Source organism: Balaenoptera ricei, chromosome 8, assembly GCF_028023285.1.
Source record: "Balaenoptera ricei isolate mBalRic1 chromosome 8, mBalRic1.hap2, whole genome shotgun sequence".
NCBI classification, from domain to species: domain Eukaryota; kingdom Metazoa; phylum Chordata; class Mammalia; order Artiodactyla; family Balaenopteridae; genus Balaenoptera; species Balaenoptera ricei.
This window is the reverse complement of record NC_082646.1, coordinates 90,352,833-90,372,376: the sequence shown is the minus strand read 5'-3', so window position 1 is coordinate 90,372,376 and position 19,544 is coordinate 90,352,833. Positions and strand designations below refer to the sequence as shown.

General features: G+C 43.8%; 1 protein-coding gene across 5 annotated transcripts in view; it reads right to left on the bottom strand.

Moving 5' to 3' along the window:
• Positions 1 to 19,544, bottom strand: part of TRIM44 (tripartite motif containing 44) — a 113,369-nt gene that overhangs the window by 5,164 nt on the left and 88,661 nt on the right. The gene's annotated exons all lie outside the window — the stretch shown is intronic.

Sequence of the window (19,544 nt, the reverse complement as noted above, 5' to 3'; positions counted from 1 at the left end):
CTTATTTCTTTCATAGCCCTTATCATGTCCTATAAATCATTTGCTTGCTATTTACTCTCCCCTCTACCCCCACCAGAGCATAAAAGAATAGCAATATTGTCTATTTTATCGATTACTGTTTATCTAGCACTAGGACTGTGCTAGGCATATCGAAGTGTTCAATAAATAGTTGTTTTAAAAAGAGAGTGAGAAATAAAAACAGGAAGCGAGGGAAGGAAGCGGCTGAAAGGATGGTCAGTCATGACTGCCTTGACCAGGGCATCCTAGATGTCAGGAGTATTTCAGTGGCCAAAAAATGAGTTGTGAGTCTCAGAGGCATGGCTAGAACCTCAGCTGCTCAGGGTTACAGCCTCCCTGGCTTGGTTCTGGGAGAGAACATTGTTGATACAAGTACCAGGGCAAGAAAAAGTCAGGGCCAGAAAAAGACTTACACTTCTAGGACACTTAGAAGGACAAAAGCAGCAAATGTGCCTAGTTTCTCCTCCTCCACCACTTGTAGAGGCCACTGTCCTTAAAATAATAACAAGAGCCAGCTTGATCAAGTGTGCCAGGGGCACTGAGCTAAGCGCTCCTCACCCATTCTTTCTATTACTCCTCACAATAATCCTAGGATGTAGGGACTATTATTATTATTATTATTACTATCCCCATTTGGCAAATGAAGAAAGTGGAGCTCTGAGAGATGTAAAATCCTCGGTCACATAGTAAGGCCTGCGTCCTTAAAACTTAAGGATTAGTTTCGGCTGGATAAAGTCTGAAGCAGGCAAGCTAGGGAGCTTGTAAGGGAGGTGAATCCCCCTTCCTCTGGTAGAGGCAGGAGTTAGGGAAGAGGACAGGCCTGGGGTGCATCAGCGCCCTGCTATGACCTAGAAATTTTTTTTATCTCACAAGGGATTATCTACGTCTATATAAAAATCTGTGCTTTTTTGCATCCATCTGGGAAAGCCTTTAAGGGAAAATATCCTAGACAACAGACCTGTAGTACTTCTGCTAAGGGCGAAAACATTTCGAGACATGGAACGTGAAATTAAGGTACGCGTACTCTAAGGAGCCAGAAGAACCAACTCAGCAACCTTCACTATCCAAACTCTGCCCTATTTCCATTCCCTTTTTCTGCCTGTTGTCCAATCATGGGATGAAGGGTGCATGCTAGGAAGGGCTGGACAGTGGACCGTCATTAAGGAGCAGTGTTTGGTGGCATCTGTCCCAAAGGGAACAAAAAGGGTCTTTCATGAAAGAGTCTCACCAGAATCAAGACCCAGCTGGAACCGGTGCCATAGTCTCCCCTTTGGTATTATATCCAAAGCAAGCTCAATGTTCTTTTGTCAATTTTCCTTCAAATATGAGAGGTCTAGCACAAGCATGTGCCCCTTCCTTAAACTGCGGTTCATTATTTAGCATTCGTAACTTGAGATGCATAGTTTAAAGGGTTCATGAACCTACTGAAGTTGTATACAAAATTTTGTCTGTGAGAGAGGCCATAATTTTCATCATATTCACAAAGAGGTCAACAACCCCCCAAAATTGAGTATAATGAATTATAAATAAACTAAGTTCTTTTCGAGTTGCCAGGTCCCTTATTATAAGATGTGCAGAGTTGACTTGGGGAAAAGATCAGCCCTGACTGATAAAATCTTTTCTCATTATCCTAAAAGAGATCTGTTCTTGGGCCTGAATGACATAGCTCATCTCACAGTCTAAAAGCCTAAGACCTTGGAATTCTGGCATATCACTGGTTAATCTGACTATCTACTCTGTGTTAGGCATAACACTAGGCACAACAATGAACAAGATGAAATCACAGTAGCTGCCCTCATGGACTTCAGAGCCTAGCAGCTGACAGAGGGAGGGGGGAGGGGGAGGGAGGGAGGGGGAGAGGGAAAGAGAGATAGAAAGGGGAGGGGAGGGAGAGAGACATATTTTTGTCCAGAATACCATCTTCAAATAAATCATACTCATTTTCATAATTAATGAAATTAATTTTTTCCAACAATAAAGAGGAAAAAAATCATAACTGAATCTATAGCATACAGCTTTGTTCACCTTGTGTGTGGTCTCTCCTGGAGGGTCACACAGTATCATTAGTGTGAGATATCATCTGAATGTCCCTTCTTCACTCTGTATATAAGCTGATCTGTGTTCACAGGATTTTATCTTAAATAGTCCATAGGAGTCTACTTTCTCCAAGGGAAGTAACACAGCCTTCCACCTCAGCCACTTATCCTCCTCCTCTGAAACATCTGCCACTCACACTTAGATTTATAATGGGAGTGATACTCAGAGGATATTGAAATTTTGAGTGTCTGTTCTGTTATTGTTGTTTTGAGAATAAACTAACTAAGGGTGTTAGATAGGTAGCTGATTCTGTAGTAGGTATTCACCATGAAAGAAGCAGCATTATATAATGGCTTTGAAGTCACCAAACTAAACTAGGTTCAAATCCCCACTCGGGCACTAATGAGCTGTGGGACTTTGGATGTGCTGCTCAACCTCTCTGAGTCTCAGTTTCCTTGTGGTAATACTTACTGTATATCTTACAGGGTTATTGTGAGAGTTTTATGTATTTTATGCAATAGAAATACTTTAAAATGTTGGCTCCTTTCTTCAACCTGCTTTTCTTCTTATCCAGAATCAACACCTGCCTAACTTTCCTTCAACGTTGTTCTTCTGGCATCTGCAATGTTACATTCCAGAGCAAGTGCGCTCCTATCCCCAAATGTCCTTAAATTTCTGGAATGCCCTTCTTTGCTTGCTTGGAGAGTTTTTTAAATGACAACTCCAGACCTACAGATACTGAATAGAAGGAAAGGCTGAGTTCCAAGGTTCTGGCCCTTCTACTTGACAGGTGTCTAGAAAAGTCAGTCCCTGCCAAACACCGGTGAGGACAGATACTGAGCGAAGCCCAGTTAACTGGCCTCAGTCACAGACTGACCCAGTTTGAGAGTGCTGGTGTGTCTAAAAGCAGCGGTTTTAAAACTAGGGTACACATACCTTTGTGGTACGTAATGATTTTCCAGGAGGTATTTGGTCATTGGTAATTCAAAGGAAATTAATGTCCAGATCCTTACTTTCCATACATACTCTTTGTTAAAAATGACCTCTCCCAGAACGTGCTTGTGATCTACAGGTTCTCTCTTCAGCCACTCTCACTTTTTACACTCACCTTACTCCTACTTCAGAAAAGAAATGCATACCCCTCACCCTCCTGAATCTCACCATGGGACAATTTTAGAATGCCTTGCTTCTAAGAGGAGTCCTATGAGAACAGGGCAAGAAATAGTGAAGGATATAATCCCTTACTTCATCCAGGTAATAAACTCTTGGCAAAGAGTCTATCCACAGATCTAAGAATTCATATTCAGAAATGAGATGGTTGTCATGAAATGGGTACTATGTTTATTCTAATTGACAAAATGAAATCAGACTTGGATCTGACAGAAAGCAAGACTGATTTGGCTGGATGGTTTGACCATGAAAACCATCTTTGCCAATGAGATTACACAGTGAATCTCGCCTGTAAGTTTAATATGCTAAATCTGTAGTGCCAAAGTTTTGACGAAAATGTATATAAAGCTCGTACTACGCAGTATGTCAGAATTAACATCCTTCTCAACTATCTAAACTTGACATATAATTTCAGGAGTTAAAATGGGCAAGGAGGCGCATAATGTTTTCTAAATTATTTTTGGGGGTATAAGAACAAAAAATGTAGCTAAAGGAACTGAGAGTTCCTAAATCATGACCGGGAGAGTGACGTGACATTTAACACCCCCTAGGGGTAGGGGTCCAGGTGACAGAATGGGACGAAGGAGCCCAGCCAGCAGAATGCTGTTTTCCCCTCTGCCAGTTGGGCGCGCTGCCTCATGAGCAATCCTTTCTGTCTTGTTGTGCCTGCGAGATTGAAGGCACTGTTAGAGGCACGCCCCAAGCCCCAGTCCTATTCAGCCCCTAAGCACCTGCTCATAAAGTGATTAAGATCAAGGAGTGTTTCACTGCCTGACAAGCTTTAAGATAGTCCATATAGATAGGCAGCTCAGTTTTTCAGCTTCTGTCCCCAGAGATGGATGCTTATAAGAGGAAGTTAATAAATGAGGTGGGTAGGCATTCTGATCTCACAAGTTAGTTTCTTTTCCTGAGAATACAATACAACTTAATTTGATTTGGCATCACTTATATCGCTGAGTCCTTGGCTATTTATTCATTATTGATGTAAAAGGATTATTCACTTAAGAGGATGGAGAAATTAAGAGGTATCAACAAGGAAGGAAGGCTAGATTCAGTTGAGATGCAAAAAGATAGATGTAGTATTCTCCAGAAAGGAAGCCACATAGGCGCTGTATGAGGAATTAATGGGAAGTGTCCATTCACCATCTGAGGCTGCAGCTGCTCACTTCCAGTGAGAATGATCGGCCTAGCTGGGGGACAGGCCCAACACCCAGACCCGCAAATACTCCTCCACCAGACAGAGCAGAGCTGCTACTTTTGTCTCCCATGTCACCTGTCCCAGTAGCCTGGGCTGAAAGTGAGGGGTTACTGAGCTATATAAGGAATCAGCACTTACATATTTAGCTGCTGCCTGTGGAACTAATATAAATTAGTTTTAAGAGATGTAAGTATACATTTAAAAGAGATACAAATACAAAATAAATTAAATGTCCTCCCCCGTTTATCCTGGGTTAACTGAGAAAAACATCAGAGGACTTCACAGTTCTAGTCCTGGCTTTGCTGTGTGACTCTGGGACCCAGTTTCCCCAGCTGGGAAATTAGGACACCTCGCGTTATAAGTGAAATTTACAAAAATTCAAACCAGACAAAAGCGAAGCTCCTTTCTTACACATTTGCTGAGCTAATTAGAGCTCATTTATACTGTTTTTTTCTCTTGCTTCCTATGTACTGCCCTCTTTCCCCATTCCTCTCCAACTCAATCTGAAGGCTGACCTCAACATTCCAAGTTCTTTCACCTCTTTTTCTGGCTGGGCCTAAATGCCAGGTTGAGGAACTGTACTGTTTGATCAATACCTAGTACACACCCTAGTACAGTGAGCTCTATGGGCAAATGATTTCCCGTGATTTCCCAATTCATTGTGGTTCTTAAAGTCTAAAGTGGTACCAAGCCTTGTTGTGTCTTCCTTCGCAAATCACAGGAAACAGGGAGAAGGGCTCTTCTCTCTCTAGATCACGTTATACTTGATCTCATGAATCTTCTCTCCTTCAATAATGACCACTGTTCACAGACGGCCGACTTAATGTTCCAGGCACTGTGCTAAGCAATTTATATAAACAATCTCACTAAACCCTAAGAGTAGCTTTAGAATAAGTATTATCGTCTCCATCCTACAGATGAGAATAGTGAGGCCAAGAGAAGCTGCGTGACTTGTTTGAGGTACACAGCTTGTAAATGGTAGATCCAGCTTATGCAGACTCCAGAACCCTCAGATATGAAAATGCACTCGTGTAAAAAGAGAGACATAAACCTAATCTTCTGACCCCTGGTTACGCAGACAATAAGTGACAGCCACTGAAGATTAAGATCTCTGAGGTTCAATTTTTTACCTGAAAAATGGGATGATAATATCTATTTCCAAGGGTTGCTGTAATGAGTTGGAAAGTACTTGCAAGTTCTTTTTTAAGATGAAAGAATGCCAGAAAAGGGTAGGATGACTACAGAAGGAGAAGGAAGTAGACACTGGGTTTGTCTCTCAGCCCTCGCAGCTGCCTCTGCCCCTACAGACCGACACAGGGACCTGTGAGAGAGGTCTGGGGCTCCAGGGCGGCCGCAGGTCCACACACTGACCACACTGCTAAGTTTGATCTCCATGTGCCCTGCAACCTGTTTACCGTTTTTATAGGTGGCTGCCCTTCTTGCACTCCACTTGGGGTGGCGGCCCGTTTCTATGGAGGATGGAAAGGCGCCAGCAGGCCTGTGCAGGCAGGGCCCTGTGACAGGGAGACACTTGAACAGAAGTAACAGGCAGGCTTCTTAGCCTGCCAGTGTCCCATCTGCTCTCAGAACTCCCTTCCTTAGGATTGAGTCTTCTGTTACTGCTGCTGCTGGATTTATAATGGAATCAGTTCCAGCCTTTTTTCTTTTAATTCAAAAAGTAACTTTTTGTTTTTTGCTGATCTGTATTTTCTGTAGCAAACACGTATTGCTTCTATAAAAAGAAAAAAAAAACCCATAGTGTTATCCACTGGTGATAATCAACATTAGACATTGAAATATATTCATCTATACCCCTCCTATGCATATGTAAAAATATATACTTCACAGGCTCTTTCATAATCTATTTTTTTCATTCAACTATCAATCATGAATACCTTTCCTTATCAAGAAATGTATTTCTGTAAGATTATGGTTCATGATTAAGTTGTATGGATTTATCATACCTAATTATTAGACACAAATTATTTCTACCTTTTCACTATAACCTACACCTTGGTGACACATATTCACGCTGGTGAATCTTTAGGTTCACCCTTATTTATTTCCAAAGAAAAAAATTCCCAGAAGGGAAACTCTTGGGTCAAAGTAAAAATTACAAAGATAGTACAGAGGGTTCCAATATCTAGTTTCCTCTATTATTAACATCTTACATTAGTGCATTTGTTAGAATGAATCAACAAATTTGGTACACTAGTATTAACGCTAGTATTAACTGAAGTCTAGATTTTATTCAGATTCCCTTAGTTTTTCCCTAATGTCCTTTTCTGTTCCAGATTTTACCCAAGATACCACATTATATTTAGTCATCAGGTCTCCTTAGTCTACTCTTGGCTTTGACCGTTTCTTAGACTTTCTTGTTTTTGATGACCTTGACAGTTTTGAGGAGTACTGGTCAGGTATTTTGTAGAATGTCCCTCATTTGGGATTTGTCTGATGTTTTTCTCATGATTAGGCCACGGTTATGGGCCTTGAGAAGGAAAAATCACAGAGGTAAAGCACCATTCTCATCACATCGTACCAAGGGCACATACTATTGATATGACTTAGCACTGCTGACGTTGACCTTGATCACCTGGCTGAGGTAGTATTTGCTGAGGTTCCTCCACTGTAACGTTACTTTTTCTCCCTTCACACACTGTACTCTTTGGAAGGAAGTCACGACGAGCAGCCACACCTAAGGATGAGGAGTTGTGCTCCCCCTGGTTGAAGGTAGAGTATCTACAAAAATTATGTGAAATTCTTCTGAACATGCGATTTGTCTCTTCTTCATTTATTTATTTACTGATCATTTGTTTATATCAGTATGGACTCATGGATACTTATTTTTACACTCTGGGTTATAATCCAATACTACTTGATTTATTTTGTTGCTCTAACTGTTCAGCTTTGGCCTTGGGGAGCTCTTTTAGTCCACTCCTGTGGCCTCTGACATACCCTCACCAATGTAAGGGTTGTTTTGAGGTTTGGGGGGAGCACTCCTTTACTTTCTGACACTACAAAATGCTCCAGGCTCATCTTGTATATTTTCTGCCGCAGTCGTAGAATCAGATATATTTCTCCAAGCAAAGGCTATGTACTGAATATTTTTAAAAGGATTTGATATATTCCTGCTAAATTGCCCTCCAGAAATCAACTTGTACTGATTTACAATCATTACTCATACAGGTATGAGAATGCCTATTTTCCCCACATCCTTGCCAATGTCTGGCAGTTTCAAAGTGTCTGTGAGGATGAGATATGTGTGTGTGTGTGTGTGTGTGTGTGTGTGTGTGTGTTTCTCCTCTCTGAAATAACTTCTATGTTATTATTTGGTTTCCTGTTGAACTTCAAGAGGAAAATGCCATGGGGGCTGCAAGCTTTCCCTTTTCTCTGCCTTTCTGTTGGCCTTCCCCAACCTCCCTTCCCTTCCCCACCGCTGCTGGATTTCACAGAACTGATGACCTCCTGTTGTGAGGGCTGAAAGGAACCCTTCTCAAAGCCTCTATTAGGGCCCAGGCAATTCCAGGGGGTAGAGGAGTGAGATGCAGAAAACAGTCCAAGGATTTACCTTCCCTGTTTCCTGCACCTGCAGGAAATCCACCCGACCCAGTTTCCTCATCTTTTCTTGGCAAGTGAATAATGGAAACCAAATCTCTCTCAAGCAGTTTCCTTCCACAGAAATCTTAAACATAAGATTTAATAAAATGCTGGACTTCAAATTTCCTGTTGCCTCAGCTGCTGTATCTTAGAAGTTACCAAAGGAAGAGGAGAAAAGATCAATCAATTAATACACTCTTGACATTAATCTCTAATCTCTGAATGAACAGTAGGCTTTTTTTCAAGTGTCCCATATTAGTTCTCAGTAGTTTTGAGGCCCATTCTGACCTTAAATTGAGGTCCAGAAGTTGTAGCAAGTTGGAAATTGGAAGCACACCAACTCTCAAAACCTACTTCTCATGTCACAGAGGGTTATGAATGTGGATTTAAGAGATAGGAACACCTAGGTTTGAGTCACAGCTTTGTCATTTGCTAGCTGTGGGATTTTGAGTTCAGTGCTCTTTCCTGGAAATGGAGGACAACTTAGTACCTACCTGAAAGAGTTACTGGAGAATAGACGAGGACTGATATATTGAGAGAGTGCTGGACATATATAGAGAGAGCTTGGCATGGTACCGGGCACCTAGAAAGTGCTCAATACATTTTATGGTTAGATGAAGAAATCAAGGCTAAGAGAGGCTAAAAGTTATACAGTGAGTTGATGGCGGTGAGATTAACTGAAAATCAGAGTTCCTGGTTCCTGAATACACCATCATACCTGCAACCCTCGTTTATTAACAAAAGAGAAGAGCTGACACCGCTGTCACACATGCACTATAGGCACCATTCTGTCACTTGAATGGGTTCAAGATTGCTTCTCAAGCCTGTTCTCTTGGTGTTTGATAATAGGCCGTTCGCTCATAACAATGGTCAAAAGCTATAATTAATTTATTGAGTGCTTTATATGTGCCAACCACTGTGCTCAAAACCTCAGAAGCACCATCTCCCTCTCCCACTGAGTCCACCAGCAAGTTCAGTCCACTCCCACCACACTTCTATCCTGTGTCTGTCCATTCCTCTTCTCCACTGCCACCACCATCTCTTGCTTGAACTGCTGCAGTTGACTTCCGACTGGTTTTCCTACTTCTATTCTTACTTCACTACTGTTTAGCTTTCAAACTGCATTCAGAGTAATATTTTTAAAATGTGCAACAGATTATGTCACTGCTCCACTTAAAAATCCTTCGATGGCTTCCTATAGCCTTAGAATAAAGCCCGTGGCCCACAAATCCCTACATGATTTGGCCCCTGCCTATCTCTTTAACCTATTTCATGCCACTTGCCAGACACACTGGCTCTCTCTGCCCCTCAAATAAGCAGAGTTTGTTCCTGTCTTAAGGCTTTTGCATTTGCTGTTAAGTTTCGAAAGCTCTCCCGTCACAGCTTGGAATGCTGGCTCCTTAACACTTAGGTCTCAGCTCCAATGTCACCTTCTCTGAGGCTTTCCCTGACCAAGCAATCTAGAGTAGCCACCCGCCCTACCCCTGTGCTATTACATTAGACTATTGTATTGTCTTCACAGCACTGATCACTACCTAAATTGTTTTGAGATGTAAGGGTCCTTAACTATTTTGTTCCCTGCTATATCACTAGTACCTGATAATGTGCCTGCCACCAGTGAAACCTCAACACAGTTTTTTTGAGTGAATGATCAAAACAGCCCCCCAAAGAATTATTGTTCCAGAAACATTCCAAGTCTTCCCAGGCAAACTGTGGGCAACTTGTTGGTCTCAGAGATACTGCCCAGGAATCTCCTGGACAGCTTACGATATAGGTAAGCCCACGCTCCATTGATTTCTTAACTCTCACTGCAACCACCAGGCACATATAACCACTGGGGGTACCAGCTGTGGATTAAATGCTGTATCATAAACGATGATTACTCTTACAAATGACTAAGCCTTACTGGTAAAGGATGTGTGTGTTTGATGGACAAGGAATGCTGTGTCATTGAGGGCAAAGCATAAGTAAGTTCATGTCCAGCCCTTCCCAAGCAAGGAAACTTGAAGAACCAATTCACCTCCATGAGGAAATGTTCTCACCTTCCTTATAAAACAGCTGCACGGTTGGCAACTTCCAGCCCTCTACAATCCAGTTGACTCACGGCAGTCTGGGATCCCAAGACTTCAACCATCCGCCCCCTCACCCTAATGGTCTATGGAGGGAGAGAGCCACCCAGGCCAAGATGGAAATAAAGGGATGTTTATTCACTGCTCCTCTCCTTCCTTCCTCTGGATGAAACATCAGCTGAGGTGCAGATCCAGGAGTGGGACAGCTGTGTTAGTTATTGTGGTGGTAGCAACAGATAGTGGAAAAGCACACAACTAAGAATCAGAGACGTGGCTTCAAACCTCATTCCAGTACACATCAGCAGTATGACCTTGAGCGAGAGGCCTCTTTAAACTAAAGTTTCCATGTCTGTAAAATGAAGATAATGACACCTATAAGTACTCGCTAAATGGATGCTACTATTATTTACTAGGCCCTGAACTAATCACTTTGCCAACATTTTCACATTCAGTTTTCATAATAATAACCCTGTATAATAGCATTACCACCTTATTTTATAGATGAAAGAAGTGAGGAGTAGAGAAATGAATAACATCCCAAGTTCCACAGCTGGCAGAGCTGGAACTAGAAGGCCTGGCCCTTGTTTTTAACCATGGATGGGGGACTCAATGCTGAGTGAAGGCAGCTAGGAGGGGACTTGTGAAGCCAGCTTGGCTGCATTTATCCAGCCAGGTCACTGGTAATGCCTCATTACCAGTAGCACAGACGGTAACCTCTGGTGATTGCTAAAGATTTTTCCAAGGCCTCAGCAGACTCAAACTCTAAACCATGTACTAGAAAACTACCTCCCTGCTATAGGGGATCCCAATAGTCTCTTTTAAAGAAAGGTACAGCCAGATGTTTTCAGTTTTTTCAACCACAGCCAGTCTGTGACTTTCCTATAGCAACCTGGCTGCAAGTTAGCCATTTCCCTCCGATTCTCACCTCGGTTCTTGTGAGCTCCAGCAAACAGAGTCACGCAAAAGGGTCTGCCACCAAGTCACCATCCCCTGGACGGAGTCTCTCTGGGTCAGACATCAGTTTCAATTTCAATTTCATTTGTCCTGAGGTGACAGGCACCCAGGTCTCACTCATTTAATTAGGTTGCATAGAAAATATCTTTCAAGGCCTCAGCTGATTTTCACTGCACCGAACTAGAGAATAAAATTGGCGTTAAGTTGAGATAATGCCTCCTTGTCTGCCTTCAGGGAACCAGTGATGAGGGTGGTCTGGTAGATGCCTGCTTTGCCCTTGCAGCCTCCAGGCGTTCAGGGACTCAGCATGCCTTCCCGTGGCGGTATTGTAAATGTCAGTCTTTGCCACTTGAACTCCTTGGAGGCCGAGTCTGTTTCTCACTGACCATTTTATCCCGAGTGTTTAACAACATGCCTGGCATTTAGGACACATCCGGCGGCTGGCACACAGCATCTCTCACTACCTGCCTTGGCCTAGAAGGGATTTAGCTGGTGAAGTGAAAGCTGGGGAAGGCTGACCTTCAGGGAAGAAAGTAGGTGCAGCAGGAAAGCAGACCTTCCTCCTAGGAGCGCTAAGACCTGCCTGCTAGGAGAGCGCCTAACGGAGGAGCACAGCATGCGAGGATCGTCCACTTGGGGGAAGGACCAGAATTCCCACCCCAGCCCTCTGAGCTGCGTTGACTATAGCAAAGCATTTCAACCTCCCTAAGTCTCAGCCTCTTACCTGTGACACAGGGAGTCATTCATTCGCTCTCTCAGTGAACAAATGTTTATAGAGTACTCACAATATATTAGGTACTGCAACAGGTGCTGGCGTTATAGTAGCAAGCCAGACTGACAAAGTCTGGTTCTCATGAAGTTTAATTTCTAGTAAAGAAGGCAACTAATAAGGGAGTAAACAAATTAATAATTTCAGATAGTGGAAAGCACTATGAGGAAAACAAAGCAGGATGCTGAGATAGAAAATGGTGGGTGCGTGTGTGTTGGGGGGCAACTCAGGAAGGGGAAACTATCAGGATCTACCGCTCAGAGTTGATAAGTATTAAATGAGATAATGGATGCAAAATATTTAGCATACTTACTAACAAGTAATGAACACTCAACCAAAATTCAATTGTTGTTATATTACTTCATCCTGAGGTCAGCTGCTCCTCTCACCTCACAGTGGCTGAGTCCCTACTAAACGCCGGTGAGGGGCACGCAGAGGGGAATCAGATAGGAGCTCACAGTCTGGCAAAGAATGGAGCCTACGTGCTATGAGCAAAGGAAGAAGTGGTAAATTCCACCTACGGAGTCAGAAAAGAGTATCACTTAATGTTGACAGATGGATCGGTATTTTCCAGGAAGACTACAGGGCCAGAAGAAGGGCATGCCAGGTGGAAGGGACAGCTTGAAAAAACTCTTGAAGATGTGAAACAGCTTGGCATGTGCAGAGAGCTGTGAAAACTCAGGCTAGAGATAAAGTGTGAGAGGGTACACTGAGAGAAGAAGTATCTCATCAGCAGCTCCTAATGCTTATCTTCATGGGTCGTGCTTAAAGTGTCTCCTAAGAAGATGGGGTTGGGGGGTGTGGATGGGAAAGAACAGGAGAAGAGGAGTGTGGCAGGGCCCCATAAGGCACCTAACACATTGCTAACACTCCATGATGTGAACACGGGCTATGCTGGAAACGTTCAGCCTGACGTCTGTGTGACACTACCCAAGGCAGCACAAACGGATGTTTCAAGGGGGGAAACCAAACCCCCAGTGGTAACTCAAAATAAATCCTGTGTCAGGGGAAGGCAGGTGTCAGGCTGCTCAAATGTGACTACATCATCAGCACAAGTCTGAGACTCAGCCTAGAAGAGGAATGCAGGTGCCAGCGTATGATGCTGGGGGTCTCGAGTGAACGGACTCTTGCTCCCAAGCAGAGCCCTCTTTGTCAAAGCTATACTCACTTGTCCAAGAGTCTAAGGCCCATGCTGGGGACATGAGAGGGCCCTGTCATAGGGAAACAGGAAACTACAAGGAGGTTTCTTGTGCCAAGTTAATAACTCGGGCATCTCTGCCAGCACATTTTCTCTGAGATGAGTGTAACTGCAGAGGAGATGTTTGTGTAAGGGAACCATTCAGATAGAGCCCTGGCTGCCTGCCTGTTTACTACTCTGTCCTATCCCTGCCCTTGCAGTAAATGCTCTTGTCATGAGTCTCCCCAGGAAATGGAGAAATTAAGGAAGCCATCTCCACCCCCAATATTCCAAAAGCTTATAACACAGCCAACAGGTCTGGACTGTAGGAATCTGCCCCTGCTGGGAGGAAGGCTGCTTAATGCAGACAGCCAAAGAGACGAACATCACATCCACTGTGCATTCAGCCAGCCTTACCAGAGGCTCTCCTTGGACTCCAGGTTAGTGCTGCCAGATGAGAGAGAGAGCACTAGTCTGGCCAGAAGAGAGGAAGACGACCCAAAACACATGAATACACCAAGCGGGAGAGCCAAAGCAAAGTGAGAAAAGAGGAACTGAACACTACAGGTCTACATCCTTTTGCATGCCATTGCCCAATCACAAGACTGAACAAAGCCCACTGCTCTGACTCAAAGGGCTGCCCTAGGCAATGGAGGAAATCATAGATACCCAACACGGCATCATGCAGAAAGCATTCCAGCCTTTGTCACGTTCAAAAGATCTCTGCATAAGTCTGTGAGTCTAAAGACCGTATCAAAGTCGTTCCTTTAGTCTAAGGTACTGCACTTTTGGCTGAGCTCCCAGAGTTAAAAATCAGTAGATATTACAAGACAAGGGTAGGCCATGGGATCACCATAAGCCACTTGAGCACAGATGAGTTTCTGGGTGAGTCAGCTGTCATCTCAAAAGCTGATGGGTTAAGATGGATGGTTAAGTTTTGCTGGGGAAAAAGAAGTAATACTCTTTAAAGGACCAGGACTAGGGTATAAGTACAGTCTAATGAAGGAAGCAGATAAAGATTATTAAAGACACATTCTGCCTTCCTCCTAGGTTTTCCTGAAGCCAGCTCTGCTGTGACACTCCAATGACATAATCCTACCACTTCAGACCTGTTTCATGCATCTGCAGAAGAACCTGTTTATGGCTCAGTCTCAACATAAATCAGATGTCATTAAGATTTATTTATAATACCCAGAAAGCGACTGTTCTCAACTGGCCCAGTTATAGGGCTCAGCCAGAGCAGACAATCCAAACACCCCACCAGGCACCAGGGGGATGTTCCCCTTGGTATCGAGTAAGGCCCAGTCACCCTCTAGGCCTGCGTAGTTGAGGGGCGTCTGCCAGCAATCTAGATGGCTCCCTGCTGCCAGACTCTCAACCCTGGCTTTCAGACTGAGAGGCGCAGGAAGAGCACAGAGAAACCAAGGTTTGAATCCAGTCCTTCCACTTATTACCTGCGTCCCCCTGGACAAAACTTACTCCACCGCCTCAGTTTCCTCATCTGTAAAACAGGGTCCATGGCTCACAGGTTCTTCATGAATGTAAGAGCATACGGCACGTGGTAAATGCTCATCAAGGGACCGCTCTTGTCATGAAATGGTGCGCAAGACAGTGCCTGCACGTACCCAACTTTCCCCACATGTGGCTCGGTTCCCTTCTTCTTGCCTGGATTAGATCCTCTCTCAGGCTCCACATTCAAAGTCCCAATCAGAATTAAAGTTTATACACGACAGTAAGCATATCAGATGGCTCTTCTACACCAGCATGAGAAGTTAACAAAAAGTGCATAGATCTTTTTCTTTTCCCACCCACTCCCCCGCTCACTACTTAAAACACGGCACAGGGTCCCCACCCAGCCCAGCACAGACGGGTCGTAGGGACAGGGGGCGGGGAATGACAACAAAATAAATATTTCAGCTCACCACTTTGGGGAAAAGATGCGAGAATTCCTTTAGGGGTTGTTTTTAAATTAAAAAACATTTGCTGTGAGACTATAAAGCCACTCCTCCCTAAAAATTATTTTTAGGGCCCTTGGCTGAAATCTATACAAAAGGAAAAAGAAAGAAGTTAAAAAGAAGATGGTAATTCTGTATATAAGAGTTTAAGAAAAGCCTATGGAACTACCTGTTTTATGTTCAGCTGGAAAGAGAAAGCTCTATTCCTTCTCAAAGTGCTTCTCCAATCTCTCTGAAGTCTGATTTCTTTTTTATTTCACCAGCTTCACTCAGATATCACTGACATATCACATTGTGTAATTTAAGGTATATAATGTGATGATTTGATACATGTGTATATTGTGAAATGTTTACCACAATAAGGTTAGTTAACACGTCCTTTACCTCACATTAATTACCATTTTGTTATTGTTGTTATGATCTAAGTCTGATTTCTGCTCAGAGCCTGGTGGGATGAAGGATTCTGGCGGGTACTCAGATGCCTCTTCTTGCCCACTGATGAGGATGGGCTCTGAAAATGGGGTTAGATGTGCGGACCAAGGCCAGAACCACTGGTCTATAAGAAAGACAATATGATCACCCACTCGGCTTTTACTCATTTTAAATGGCATGAATGGTCACAATGTGGCTGTAAAGGGCACTCTTGCTAGGGGTCAAAATGAGACTCTCAGATGAGGCCTAGCACAAGAATGTAAAAATCGTCTGGAGGAGGAAAGTAGAATAACTCCATGAATCTGACATAACTCCATACCAGAGGCTTTATTTTTTCTCTTTCATTCCAACTCCCTCCTCCCCTCTCCTCTGGTAAAGAACAGTAATAGCATTGAAATCCACAGATAATCCTTAAATCTCTGTGGCAGCTCCACTTCTAAACTTCTCCTTCACACTGACGGTTTTAACAGCTGCTAACAAGTCATAACAAGGACCTCTCTTGCTCCAGCCTGGAATATCAATATCCTGTCTCTTTCCCTACTCCAATCATACCAGCCTTCAAGTCTACGTCTTTCATGAGGGTGTGGTGACCCTCCAGCCTACAGAGACTACTTATCATTCCCCCTCAGACTCTCAGAGTCTGGATCCTGCCTGTAGGGCCCAGGGGAACTTAGCGATTATACTATTCATGGGGGAGCGGTAGAAATGCAGGATCCTGAGGGCTGGTGAGACCAGGTGAGATAGAAGCAACCTTAAGAGAATATGCATGAAAACTGCCACGGAGGCAAGGCTAGAGGGGCAGAGTGGCAGCTGGAGCAGTGAGCCACGTCCGTAAGCAGGATCATTCATTACAAAGTCCAACCTTCAGAAGGTCCAGGAAGGCTAGGAGGTAGAATGCAAGGTGGGCAGGACTGAAGCATTCAGGAGGGAGGCTGTGAACATGATGGGCACCGGAAGGCGGTCCTGGCTGTGTGGTTCGGGGCAAAGCGCCTGAAAGGTTCGAGGAAGTCACACGAGACTGGGCGCGAAGCACTTAATGTGAAATCCGTTTCCCTGGCATTGATCCCCGCCACCACAGGCATCTCTTGGGGTGCCAGTAACCTGGTGTGAGGCTTGCCTTCTTCTCCTCTGGACAGCGAGCAGCCCCTCAAAGGCATGTACTGCGACTTATCACGACTCAGGTGAGCAGTTTTGTGTTTAAGACTTGTGAAATGAAGATAAGGGCTTTGCATTTTTCCTCCATTTCCTGTACGTCAATCACCTTCCCCTTGGTGAAGACAGTCGGAATTAGAAGGTTAAAAAAAGTGGGAGGCCGTCTAGACGCGCTGGGGTCGGGGGTCAGGCCGTGGGATAATGGCTGGTGGGCTCCAGCGTAGGCAGGATACTCCTAAGGGCACTGCACGCCTCTCACAGTGATAACACAGACGCTGAAGAAATGTACTTCAAGCTGCCCTGTGTTCATTATCTTTGCTTTCATTTTGTTTTGGGTTGGTGGTGTTTAAGAATGTGGAAGTTTACCCGTCCCATAATCCTCTACTGCTTATACTTCCCTACGGGACAGAGGAGGCAAAAGGTGTGCGAGGACTCTTTGGAGCCGCTCCCCCAGCTGCCTGCCAGTTGCTCTGGGACCCGTCATCCTCGCTTTGCTGGAGCAGAGCCTGGCCCCCTCCTCTAGCCCCCACTGCTTTCCCAGAGGCCAGCCACAAGTTCACACCAAGCAGCAAGCAGTGATTACAAACTGTGTGCCTGCTGGGAGTATCTTTCTAGCGTCAAGCAACCATTAAACGCACTTAAGGAAATCACAAGAGGGAGATGAGAGAATACTTTGGGGAGGTATAGCATAGGGAGGGCAGAAGGGAAAGCATCAGCCCACCTCCTGCCTTGGAGGGAAAAACAGGCCATAAAAAGCAAAATTGGTTCTAAAGAATGGGGCTTCCTTAGGAAAACTACAGAACATTGTATCTTTCAACCACTCTCCTGCTGGAGCCAAAACAGTTCAGGGTGCCTGGGAAACCTTTTGCTAATACAGAGTAAAATGACATTTTAAGCAACTATGTATTTTTTGAAAATTATTCAGTGAGCATGTATTATAATAGGTACGTTATAACATATAGTCTCTCATCCAATTTGGACTGCATTTTTGTGAAGAAGACACTATGATTCCCCATTTTACAGATGTGGAAACTGAGGTTCAGAGAGGTCAGTGGCTCGACCATGTTTGGAGTTCAGGTTTGTCTGATTGCAAAGCCAATATCCTTCCTACCAAAAAAAATGTTGGGCTGTGACTCCTTGCCAGGTCTGCATCATTCTGACCTACCTGTTGTTATGCCTGGGTTAATGAGGCGCTAGCGTGGGTGGTCTGTAGAGCACAGTGGCCTTTCCTGTCCACTGATTAAAGGAAGAATAAACCTATCTGTCTTAAGTGGGCTGAGTCTCTGTGATGGAATCTTTCTTCAATCTCTAGGTGTCAATAACCATCTAAAAGGGAAGGACTGGTTCTGAGATAAGCAGATAAGGTAACCTTGGGAAAGTCACTTTCCTCTCTGAGTTTAGTATCCTCATCTGTAAAATGGGTCTAATAAAACCTATGTAATACTAAATAAGATACCTTATTAAAATCCTTAATATTATATCTGGCACAAGGTAAATATTTTACAAATGACAGCTATTATTGTAATTTCTGTTTTATTTCAGATCAACAATTTTGGAAAATACACAGGTTTAGCATCAATTTGTTCCCATTCAGTAGATGCTGTTTATTGTTGAAAATTTTTTTAAAATCTTGAGTTTGTTTCATACCTAAGAACAACTATAACAAAAGAATGGCAGCGGAAGCACAGACAACTTGAGTTGAAGAAAGAGAGCCATATTGTCTCTGGGGCTGGTCCTTTCCCTTTCTGTTCAGTCATCTTAGAGCAGACTATAAACACAGGTATTTAGAGACTAGAAACTTATGCTATACACACATATGGCAGGAACCTTGAGCACTTTAGGAGGTGAAAGACACGTGTAGGATGAATTAATGCAAATGGCTTTGCTTCTAGTTATATAGTCCCCTGAAGGCACATTTGCTAGAGGAACTCTCTTAAGATGGGCAGCTCCTGGGGAGGGCAGTTCAGGCTGGTTCCCTGGCTTGCCAGCCACCTTAATTGAGCAGGGAGCAGCGAACTGAAGGAGAATCAGGCTGATACTGTGTCCTCGCCCTTGCTCCTCACTCTGACCCCAACAGGGGCACAAAGACCCAGAGGTTCTTCGTGGTTTTTAATCTCCTGCACTCAAAGCTGCTCTGGTGGTAAACTGCATCTTCTTCTGCTCTCTGCCCATGGAAACCTGAAGCCACTGCTGCAGGAGACAGCTTCTATCTGCATCATTTCTGCACCCCTTTCAGAAAGGCTTTCTAGGTTTGAAGCAAGACTAAACCCTGCCCCAGGGCAAAAGTAAACTGTGCTTCAAATCACTGCCCGTGAGGAAATGGTGAACGATTTTTCTCTTACTGTTTTACCGCTTTTCTTTTAGAGGATACAGCAAGCCATTCCAGTCATTTGAATTTGCAAGAATGGAGAATTTGGGACTCAGAGATTCAACTCAGAGCTAGATTCATTTGCATTTTAACCAATCCCCCAAACAGTATATTTGGTTCTACAGAACTTCCTGTAAAATAGTAGGCTTTTCAGTATAGGACAAGTGCTAGTAGCTTTTTGGCATGAAGGAAGGAAAGAACAATAACTTCTTTAAGGTTATTGCACTGGTCTTAACTGGGCTTATATCTGTAGGTAGATTTGGGGAAACTAGTTCTCTCAAGTCTGTCTTTCAGGTATTGACAGAAGAGTCAGGTGATGCAGTATGTAAAAATTAAGCCTCCAGAGACTCAGAGGAAACAGAGAAGGACAGACATTGAAATTCCACAGCCTAGTTTTTTGATAGCAGATTTTCAGCAATAAAAAGCTGGTGAGATTTAAGATTACTTAGAGACCTAGAAAGACATTTTGCTCTCCCCCAAGCAAAATTTTAGAGTCTTGCTTGCCCTTTTTTGTTAAAGGCAAAACCAAACATTTCCAGACCCCCTAATGGATTGCATATTGCAAATGTGTGTACAAACACACAAGCACACACGCACACACCCATACCCATTCTAAATTCAGTTTGCAACCTCTACTCCTTTAATTTG